A 12025-nucleotide genomic window follows, 5' to 3' on the forward strand; every position below is an offset into this window, starting at 1 on the left:
AGCTACTCCTTGCTCAACGAAATGGACTCAACACCGCATATTAAACGCCTAAGAATGTACCTGACTAGTAAGTATCTTAAAACCTATGGATTGCTATGTCTCCGAAAGAGAATCAAGCATGCGTACAGGGGCATAAACGCAGCAGTGATAGGATTGGAGAGGTTCGGTGAGCAAATGAAGACCCTTTGAAGTCATATTGCATGGTACCCATTCCACGGGTTTCAACTACCCAGGTTTAAGGTATTCTTCCTTCAGCTAAAACATGCATGTGGAACCTAGAGTATGATCAACCATGTGATCGGGAGACGTGTTCAAACATGTCTCAGTTTTCGTACCCTGGTACTCGGGTGCAACATTCCAGACGCTTTACTGACACTCTCCCGACTTGGAGAGTCAGTCCCTTTAACCTCCTGTTTGGCCCAGTTTGCAATTTCTGCGGAAGATGAACAGGCATAGTGAGAACCAATGAGAGACTAGCTGGAGGTGTCTGGACGGGCAAATTTAACTCTCATTTCCCACCAGGAAGTGGAATTAACCAAAGGCTCAGCGTGCCGTGCCGGAACCAGATTAGGGCCTGAAGCCATCCTGCGGTGTTGCGGCCAGCTCACAAGAAAGCGAGTTGAAGAAAGGAGCTCAGGGGCACTGTAATTCACAAACCTGCAGACTTATAAATGACAGCTATCGTCTAAAAATATACTGAAGTAAGGATGCCAAGAGGACTTGAAAGCGGGGCAGAATTGCAGGAAACCGATTTCAGGAGGTAAACTGGAATTGCATTGAAAGCATAGGAAAAGAGGCAGAACGTCCACAATGATGCAGTTGGCCAAAAAGGGCGTATGCGTTTTTTCCTGAATATATTCAGGAAAAAACGCATACGCCCTTTTTGGCCAACCAAGCAAGCTTGCAAAGGAAATCTGCACTACAATGAAGTCTCACTTCCCCCCGGTCAAACGGGCCATCTGAAAAAAGTGTAAAATCCAGAAAGGCAGGACAGGCCATGGAGAACTGGGAGACTTGTTATGCTGATGGGCGGGATGTAAATTGTCAACAGCCACTCAGGAGAAGTGTATGGTGTTTCCTGAAACATCTACAACACAAAGCAACAGAGCCTAGGGTACTTCCACATATGGTCCTATAGCTTAGGGAAATTAAAATCAAAAAGACACAGCCACCCCAAAGTTTGGGACGGCTCTGTTTACAAGAACCTCGTTTATGGTACAAGTTCAATATCGCAAAGAGCGAAAAACGGATAAAGAAGTTGTGGTACTTACGTACAATGCAATATCACTCAGCAATGAAATCTATGTCATCAGGCCCGTAGCAGCATAATGAGTGGATTCAGGTATGATGATTCTAACTGAAATAAGTCACACAGAAAAAGAAACATCATAAGATATCACTAATATACGGAATGTAAACTTGGCTACACAGGAACTGAATTACAAAACAGAACAGGGTCTCAAATTTAGAAAACCAACTTATGCTTGCTTAAGGGGAAAGGTGAGTTGGGGTGCTGCATAAAACCAGAGATTGAAATGAGCACAGATAAAGTTCCTTAAGCCAAATATGGAATAGACAAGAGCTACTCCTTGCTCTACGAAATGGACTCAACACCCCATATTAAACGCCTAAGAATGTACCTGACTAGTAAGTATCTTAAAACCTATGGATTGCTATGTCTCCGAAAGAGAATCAAGCGTGTGTACAGGGGCATAAACGCAGCAGGGATAGGATTGGAGAGGTTCGGTGAGCAAATGAAGACCCTTTGAAGTCATATTGCATGGTACCCATTACACGGGTCTCAACTCTCCAGGTTTAAGGTATTCTTCCTTCAGCTAAAACATGCATGTGGAGCCCAGAGTATGATCAACCGTGTGAAGGGGAGACATGTTCAAATATGTCTCAGTTTTCCTCCCCTGGTACTCGGGTGCAACATTCCAGACGCTTTACTAACACTCTCCCCACTTGGAGAGTCAGCGCCTTTAACCTCCTGTTTGGCCCAGTTTGCAATTTCTGCGGAAGATGAACAGGAATAGGGAGAACCAATGAGAGACTAGCTGGAGGTGTCTGGACGGGCAAATTTAACTCTCATTTCCCACCAGGAAGAGGAAATAACCAAAGGCTCAGAGTGCCGTGCCGGAACCAGATTAGGGCCTGAAACCATCCTGCGGTGTTTCGGCCAGCTCAAAAGAAAGCGAGTTGAAGAAAGGAGCTCAGGGGCACTGTAATTCACAAACCTGCAGACTTATAAATGACAGCTATCGTCCAAAAATATACTGAAGTAAGGCTGCCAAGAGGACTTGAAAGCGGGGCAGAATTGCAGGAAACCGATTTCAGGAGGTAGACTGGAATTGCATTGAAAGCATAGGAAAAGAGGCAGAACGTCCACAATGATGCACTTGGCCAAAAAGGGCGTATGCGTTTTTTCCTGAATATATTCAGGAAAAAACGCATACGCCCTTTTTGGCCAACCAAGCAAGCTTGCAAAGGAAATCTGCACTACAATGAAGTCTCACTTCCCCCCGGTCAAAAGGGCCATCTGAAAAAAGTGTAAAATCCAGAAAGGCAGGACAGGCCATGGAGAACTGGGAGCCTTGTTATGCTGATGGGCGGGATGTAAATTGCCAACAGACACTCGGGAGAAGTGTATGCTGTTTCCTGAAACATCTAAAAAACAAAGCAACAGAGCCTAGGGCACTTCCACTTATGGTCCTATAGCTTAGGGAAATTAAAATCAAAAAGACACAGCCACCCCAAAGTTTGGGACGCCTCTGTTTACAAGAACCTCATTTACCATACAAGTTCAATATCACAGAAAGTGAAAAATGGATAAAGAACTTGTGGTACTTATGTACAATGCAGTATCACTCAGCAATGAAATCTATGTCATCAGGCCCGTAGCAGCATAATGAGTGGATTCAGGTACGATGATTCTAACTGAAATAAGTCACACAGAAAAAGAAACATCATAAGATATCACTAATACACGGAATGTAAACTTGGCTACACAGGAACTGATTTCCAAAACAGAACAGGGTCTCAAATTTAGAAAAGCAACTTATGCTTGCTTAAGGGGAAAGGTGAGTTGGGGTGCTGCATAAAACCAGAGATTGAAATGAGCACAGATAAAGTTCCTTAAGCCAAATATGGAATAGACAAGAGCTACTCCTTGCTCAACGAAATGGACTCAACACCCCATATTAAACGCCTAAGAATGTACCTGACTAGTAAGTATCTTAAAACCTATGGATTGCTATGTCTCCAAAAGAGAATCAAGCGTGTGTACAGGGGCATAAACGCAGCAGGGATAGGATTGGAGAGGTTCGGTGAGCAAATGAAGACCCTTTGAAGTCATATTGCATGGTACCCATTACACGGGTCTCAACTCTCCAGGTTTAAGGTATTCTTCCTTCAGCTAAAACATGCATGTGGAGCCCAGAGTATGATCAACCGTGTGAAGGGGAGACATGTTCAAATATGTCTCAGTTTTCCTCCCCTGGTACTCGGGTGCAACATTCCAGACGCTTTACTAACACTCTCCCCACTTGGAGAGTCAGCACCTTTAACCTCCTGTTTGGCCCAGTTTGCAATTTCTGCGGAAGATGAACAGGAATAGGGAGAACCAATGAGAGCCTAGCTGGAGGTGTCTGGACGGGTAAATTTAACTCTCATTTCCCACCAGGAAGAGGAAATAACCAAAGGCTCAGCATGCCGTGCCGGAACCAGATTAGGGCCTGAAGCCATCCTGCGGTGTTGCGGCCAGGTCACAAGAAAGCGAGTTGAAGAAAGGAGCTCAGGGGCACTGTAATTCACAATCCTGCAGAGTTATAAATGACAGCTATCGTCCAAAAATATACTGAAGTAAGGCTGCCAAGAGGACTTGAATGCGGGGCAGAATTGCAGGAAACCGATTTCAGGAGGTAGACTGGAATTGCATTGAAAGCATAGGAAAAGAGGCAGAACGTCCACAATGATGCACTTGGCCAAAAAGGGCATATGCGTTTTTTCCTGAATATATTCAGGAAAAAACGCATACGCCCTTTTTGGCCAACCAAGCAAGCTTGCAAAGGAAATCTGCACTACAATGAAGTCTCACTTCCCCCCGGTCAAAAGGGCCATCTGAAAAAAGTGTGAAATCCAGAAAGGCAGGACAGGCCATGGAGAACTGGGAGCCTTGTTATGCTGATGGGCGGGATGTAAATTGCCAACAGACACTCGGGAGAAGTGTATGGTGTTTCCTGAAACATCTAAAACACAAAGCAACAGAGCCTAGGGCACTTCCACTTATGGTCCTATAGCTTAGGGAAATTAAAATCAAAAAGACACAGCCACCCCAAAGTTTGGGACGCCTCTGTTTACAAGAACCTCGTTTACAGTACAAGTTCAACATCGCAGAAAGTGAAAAATGGATAAAGAATTTGTGGTACTTACCTACAATGCAGTATCACTCAGCAATGAAATCTATGTCATCAGGCCCTTAGCAGCACAATGAGTGGATTCAGGTATGATGATTCTAACTGAAATAAGTCACACAGAAAAAGAAACATCATAAGATATCAGTAATACACGGAATGTAAACTTGGCTACACAGGAACTGAATTCCAAAACAGAACAGGGTCTCAAATTTAGAAAAGCAACTTATGCTTGCTTAAGGGTAAAGGTGAGTTGGGGTGCTGCATAAAACCAGAGATTGAAATGAGCACAGATAAAGTTCCTTAAGGCAAACATGGAATAGAAAAGAGCTACTCCTTGCTCAACGAAATGGACTCAACACCCCATATTAAACGCCTAAGAATGTACCTGACTGGTAAGTATCTTAAAACCTATGGATTGCTATGTCTCCGAAAGAGAATCAAGCATGTGTACAGGGGCATAAACGCAGCAGGGATAGGATTGGAGAGGTTCGGTGAGCAAATGAAGACCCTTTGAAGTCATATTGCATGGTACCCATTACACGGGTCTCAACTCTCCAGGTTTAAGGTATTCTTCCTTCAGCTAAAACATGCATGTGGAACCCAGAGTATGATCAACCATGTGAACAGGAGACGTGTTCAAATATGTCTCAGTTTTCGTACCCTGGTACTCGGTTGCAACATTCCAGATGCTTTACTAAAACTCTCCCCACTTGGAGAGTCAGCGCCTTTAACCTCCTGTTTGGCCCAGTTTGCAATTTCTGCGGAAGATGAACAGGAATAGGGAGAACCAATGAGAGACTAGCTGGAGGTGTCTGGACGGGCAAATTTAACTCTCATTTCCCACCAGGAAGAGGAAATAACCAAAGGCTCAGCGTGCCGTTCCGGAACCAGATGAGGGCCTAAAGCCATCCTGTGGTGTGGCGGCCAGCTCAAAAGAAAGCGAGTTGAAGAAAGGAGCTCAGGGGCACTGTAATTCACAAACCTGCAGAGTTATAAATGACAGCTATCATCCAAAATTATACTGAAGTAAGGCTGCCAAGAGGACTTGAAAGTGGGGCAGAATTGCAGGAAACCGATTTCAGGGGGTAGACTAGAATTGCATTGAAAGCATAGGAAAAGAGGCAGAACCTCCACAATGATGCACTTGGCCAAAAAGGGTGTATGTGTTTTTTCCTGAATATATTCAGGAAAAAACGCATACGCCCTTTTTGGCCAACCAAGCAAACTTGCAAAGGAAATCTGCACTACATTGAAGTCTCACTTCCCCCCGGTCAAAAGGGCCATCTGAAAAAAGTGTAAAATCCAGAAAGGCAGGACAGGCCATGGAGAACTGGGAGCCTTGTTATGCTGATGGGCGGGATGTAAATTGCCAACAGACACTTGGGAGAAGTGTATGGTGTTTCCTGAAACATCTAAAAAACAAAGCAACAGAGCCTAGGGCACTTCCACTTATGGTCCTATAGCTTAGGGAAATTAAAATCAAAAAGACACAGCCACCCCAAAGTTTGGGACGCCTCTGTTTACAAGAACCTCGTTTACAGTACAAGTTCAACATCGCAGAAAGTGAAAAATGGATAAAGAAGTTGTGGTATTTACTTACAAAGTAATATCACTCAGCAATGAAATCTATGTCATCAGGCCCTTAGCAGCACAATGAGTGGATTCAGGTATGATGATTCTAACTGAAATAAGTCACACAGAAAAAGAAACATCATAAGATATCAGTAATACACGGAATGTAAACTTGGCTACACAGGAACTGAATTACAGAACAGAACAGGGTCTCAAATTTAGAAAAGCAACTTATGCTTGCTTAAGGGTAAAGGTGAGTTGGGGTGCTGCATAAAACCAGAGATTGAAATGAGCACAGATAAAGTTCCTTAAGCCAAATATGGAATAGACAAGAGCTACTCCTTGATCAACGAAATGGACTCAACACCGCATATTAAACGCCTAAGAATGTACCTGACTAGTAAGTATCTTAAAACCTATGGATTGCTATGTCTCCGAAAGAGAATCAAGCATGTGTACAGGGGCATAAACGCAGCAGTGATAGGATTGGAGAGGTTCGGTGAGCAAATGAAGACCCTTTGAAGTCATATTGCATGGTACCCATTCCACGGGTTTCAACTACCCAGGTTTAAGGTATTCTTCCTTCAGCTAAAACATGCATGTGGAACCTAGAGTATGATCAACCATGTGAAGGGGAGACGTGTTCAAACATGTCTCAGTTTTCGTACCCTGGTACTCGGGTGCAACATTCCAGACGCTTTACTAACACTCTCCCCACTTGGAGAGTCAGCGCCTTTAACCTCCTGTTTGGCCCAGTTTGCAATTTCTGCGGAAGATGAACAGGAATAGGGAGAACCAATGAGAGACTAGCTGGAGGTGTCTGGACGGGCAAATTTAACTCTCATTTCCCACAGGAAGAGGAAATAACCAAAGGCTCAGCATGCCGTGCCGGAACCAGATTAGGGCCTGAAGCCATCCTGCGGTGTTGCGGCCAGCTCACAAGAAAGCGAGTTGAAGAAAGGAGCTCAGGGTCACTGTAATTCACAAACCTGCAGACTTATAAATGACAGCTATCGTCCAAAAATATACTGAAGTAAGGCTGCCAAGAGGACTTGAAAGCGGGGCAGAATTGCAGGAAACCGATTTCAGGAGGTAGACTGGAATTGCATTGAAAGCATAGGAAAAGAGGCAGAACGTACAAAATGATGCACTTGGCCAAAAAGGGCGTATGCGTTTTTTCCTGAATATATTCAGGAAAAAACGCATACGCCCTTTTTGGCCAACCAAGCAAGCTTGCAAAGGAAATCTGCACTACAATGAAGTCTCACTTCCCCCCGGTCAAAAGGGCCATCTGAAAAAAGTGTAAAATCCAGAAAGGCAGGACAGGCCATGGAGAACTGGGAGCCTTGTTATGCTGATGGGCGGGATGTAAATTGCCAACAGACACTCGGGAGAAGTGTATGCTGTTTCCTGAAACATCTAAAAAACAAAGCAACAGAGCCTAGGGCACTTCCACTTATGGTCCTATAGCTTAGGGAAATTAAAATCAAAAAGACACAGCCACCCCAAAGTTTGGGACGCCTCTGTTTACAAGAACCTCATTTACCATACAAGTTCAATATCACAGAAAGTGAAAAATGGATAAAGAACTTGTGGTACTTATGTACAATGCAGTATCACTCAGCAATGAAATCTATGTCATCAGGCCCGTAGCAGCATAATGAGTGGATTCAGGTACGATGATTCTAACTGAAATAAGTCACACAGAAAAAGAAACATCATAAGATATCACTAATACACGGAATGTAAACTTGGCTACACAGGAACTGATTTCCAAAACAGAACAGGGTCTCAAATTTAGAAAAGCAACTTATGCTTGCTTAAGGGGAAAGGTGAGTTGGGGTGCTGCATAAAACCAGAGATTGAAATGAGCACAGATAAAGTTCCTTAAGCCAAATATGGAATAGACAAGAGCTACTCCTTGCTCAACGAAATGGACTCAACACCCCATATTAAACGCCTAAGAATGTACCTGACTAGTAAGTATCTTAAAACCTATGGATTGCTATGTCTCCAAAAGAGAATCAAGCGTGTGTACAGGGGCATAAACGCAGCAGGGATAGGATTGGAGAGGTTCGGTGAGCAAATGAAGACCCTTTGAAGTCATATTGCATGGTACCCATTACACGGGTCTCAACTCTCCAGGTTTAAGGTATTCTTCCTTCAGCTAAAACATGCATGTGGAGCCCAGAGTATGATCAACCATGTGAAGGGGAGACATGTTCAAATATGTCTCAGTTTTCCTCCCCTGGTACTCGGGTGCAACATTCCAGACGCTTTACTAACACTCTCCCCACTTGGAGAGTCAGCACCTTTAACCTCCTGTTTGGCCCAGTTTGCAATTTCTGCGGAAGATGAACAGGAATAGGGAGAACCAATGAGAGCCTAGCTGGAGGTGTCTGGACGGGTAAATTTAACTCTCATTTCCCACCAGGAAGAGGAAATAACCAAAGGCTCAGCATGCCGTGCCGGAACCAGATTAGGGCCTGAAGCCATCCTGCGGTGTTGCGGCCAGGTCACAAGAAAGCGAGTTGAAGAAAGGAGCTCAGGGGCACTGTAATTCACAATCCTGCAGAGTTATAAATGACAGCTATCGTCCAAAAATATACTGAAGTAAGGCTGCCAAGAGGACTTGAATGCGGGGCAGAATTGCAGGAAACCGATTTCAGGAGGTAGACTAGAATTGCATTGAAAGCATAGGAAAAGAGGCAGAACCTCCACAATGATGCACTTGGCCAAAAAGGGTGTATGTGTTTTTTCCTGAATATATTCAGGAAAAAACGCATACGCCCTTTTTGGCCAACCAAGCAAACTTGCAAAGGAAATCTGCACTACAATGAAGTCTCACTTCCCCCCGGTCAAAAGGGCCATCTGAAAAAAGTGTAAAATCCAGAAAGGCAGGACAGGCCATGGAGAACTGGGAGCCTTGTTATGCTGATGGGCGGGATGTAAATTGCCAACAGACACTTGGGAGAAGTGTATGGTGTTTCCTGAAACATCTAAAAAACAAAGCAACAGAGCCTAGGGCACTTCCACTTATGGTCCTATAGCTTAGGGAAATTAAAATCAAAAAGACACAGCCACCCCAAAGTTTGGGACGCCTCTGTTTACAAGAACCTCGTTTACAGTACAAGTTCAACATCGCAGAAAGTGAAAAATGGATAAAGAAGTTGTGGTATTTACTTACAAAGTAATATCACTCAGCAATGAAATCTATGTCATCAGGCCCTTAGCAGCACAATGAGTGGATTCAGGTATGATGATTCTAACTGAAATAAGTCACACAGAAAAAGAAACATCATAAGATATCAGTAATACACGGAATGTAAACTTGGCTACACAGGAACTGAATTACAGAACAGAACAGGGTCTCAAATTTAGAAAAGCAACTTATGCTTGCTTAAGGGGAAAGGTGAGTTGGGGTGCTGCATAAAACCAGAGATTGAAATGAGCACAGATAAAGTTCCTTAAGCCAAATATGGAATAGACAAGAGCTACTCCTTGATCAACGAAATGGACTCAACACCGCATATTAAACGCCTAAGAATGTACCTGACTAGTAAGTATCTTAAAACCTATGGATTGCTATGTCTCCGAAAGAGAATCAAGCATGTGTACAGGGGCATAAACGCAGCAGTGATAGGATTGGAGAGGTTCGGTGAGCAAATGAAGACCCTTTGAAGTCATATTGCATGGTACCCATTCCACGGGTTTCAACTACCCAGGTTTAAGGTATTCTTCCTTCAGCTAAAACATGCATGTGGAACCTAGAGTATGATCAACCATGTGAAGGGGAGACGTGTTCAAACATGTCTCAGTTTTCGTACCCTGGTACTCGGGTGCAACATTCCAGACGCTTTACTAACACTCTCCCCACTTGGAGAGTCAGTCCCTTTAACCTCCTGTTTGGCCCAGTTTGCAATTTCTGCGGAAGATGAACAGGAATAGGGAGAACCAATGAGAGACTAGCTGGAGGTGTCTGGACGGGCAAATTTAACTCTCATTTCCCACCAGGAAGAGGAAATAACCAAAGGCTCAGCGTGCCGTTCCGGAACCAGATGAGGGCCTAAAGCCATCCTGTGGTGTGGCGGCCAGCTCAAAAGAAAGCGAGTTGAAGAAAGGAGCTCAGGGGCACTGTAATTCACAAACCTGCAGAGTTATAAATGACAGCTATCATCCAAAATTATACTGAAGTAAGGCTGCCAAGAGGACTTGAAAGTGGGGCAGAATTGCAGGAAACCGATTTCAGGGGGTAGACTAGAATTGCATTGAAAGCATAGGAAAAGAGGCAGAACCTCCACAATGATGCACTTGGCCAAAAAGGGTGTATGTGTTTTTTCCTGAATATATTCAGGAAAAAACGCATACGCCCTTTTTGGCCAACCAAGCAAACTTGCAAAGGAAATCTGCACTACATTGAAGTCTCACTTCCCCCCGGTCAAAAGGGCCATCTGAAAAAAGTGTAAAATCCAGAAAGGCAGGACAGGCCATGGAGAACTGGGAGCCTTGTTATGCTGATGGGCGGGATGTAAATTGCCAACAGACACTTGGGAGAAGTGTATGGTGTTTCCTGAAACATCTAAAAAACAAAGCAACAGAGCCTAGGGCACTTCCACTTATGGTCCTATAGCTTAGGGAAATTAAAATCAAAAAGACACAGCCACCCCAAAGTTTGGGACGCCTCTGTTTACAAGAACCTCGTTTACAGTACAAGTTCAACATCGCAGAAAGTGAAAAATGGATAAAGAAGTTGTGGTATTTACTTACAAAGTAATATCACTCAGCAATGAAATCTATGTCATCAGGCCCTTAGCAGCACAATGAGTGGATTCAGGTATGATGATTCTAACTGAAATAAGTCACACAGAAAAAGAAACATCATAAGATATCAGTAATACACGGAATGTAAACTTGGCTCCACAGGAACTGAATTACAGAACAGAACAGGGTCTCAAATTTAGAAAAGCAACTTATGCTTGCTTAAGGGTAAAGGTGAGTTGGGGTGCTGCATAAAACCAGAGATTGAAATGAGCACAGATAAAGTTCGTTAAGCCAAATATGGAATAGACAAGAGCTACTCCTTGATCAACGAAATGGACTCAACACCGCATATTAAACGCCTAAGAATGTACCTGACTAGTAAGTATCTTAAAACCTATGGATTGCTATGTCTCCGAAAGAGAATCAAGCATGTGTACAGGGGCATAAACGCAGCAGTGATAGGATTGGAGAGGTTCGGTGAGCAAATGAAGACCCTTTGAAGTCATATTGCATGGTACCCATTCCACGGGTTTCAACTACCCAGGTTTAAGGTATTCTTCCTTCAGCTAAAACATGCATGTGGAACCTAGAGTATGATCAACCATGTGAAGGGGAGACGTGTTCAAACATGTCTCAGTTTTCGTACCCTGGTACTCGGGTGCAACATTCCAGACGCTTTACTAACACTCTCCCCACTTGGAGAGTCAGCGCCTTTAACCTCCTGTTTGGCCCAGTTTGCAATTTCTGCGGAAGATGAACAGGAATAGGGAGAACCAATGAGAGACTAGCTGGAGGTGTCTGGACGGGCAAATTTAACTCTCATTTCCCACAGGAAGAGGAAATAACCAAAGGCTCAGCATGCCGTGCCGGAACCAGATTAGGGCCTGAAGCCATCCTGCGGTGTTGCGGCCAGCTCACAAGAAAGCGAGTTGAAGAAAGGAGCTCAGGGTCACTGTAATTCACAAACCTGCAGACTTATAAATGACAGCTATCGTCCAAAAATATACTGAAGTAAGGCTGCCAAGAGGACTTGAAAGCGGGGCAGAATTGCAGGAAACCGATTTCAGGAGGTAGACTGGAATTGCATTGAAAGCATAGGAAAAGAGGCAGAACGTACAAAATGATGCACTTGGCCAAAAAGGGCGTATGCGTTTTTTCCTGAATATATTCAGGAAAAAACGCATACGCCCTTTTTGGCCAACCAAGCAAGCTTGCAAAGGAAATCTGCACTACAATGAAGTCTCACTTCCCCCCGGTCAAAAGGGCCATCTGAAAAA

Source organism: Pseudorca crassidens, unplaced genomic scaffold (assembly GCF_039906515.1).
Source record: "Pseudorca crassidens isolate mPseCra1 unplaced genomic scaffold, mPseCra1.hap1 Scaffold_52, whole genome shotgun sequence".
Classification (NCBI taxonomy): Eukaryota; Metazoa; Chordata; class Mammalia; order Artiodactyla; family Delphinidae; genus Pseudorca; species Pseudorca crassidens.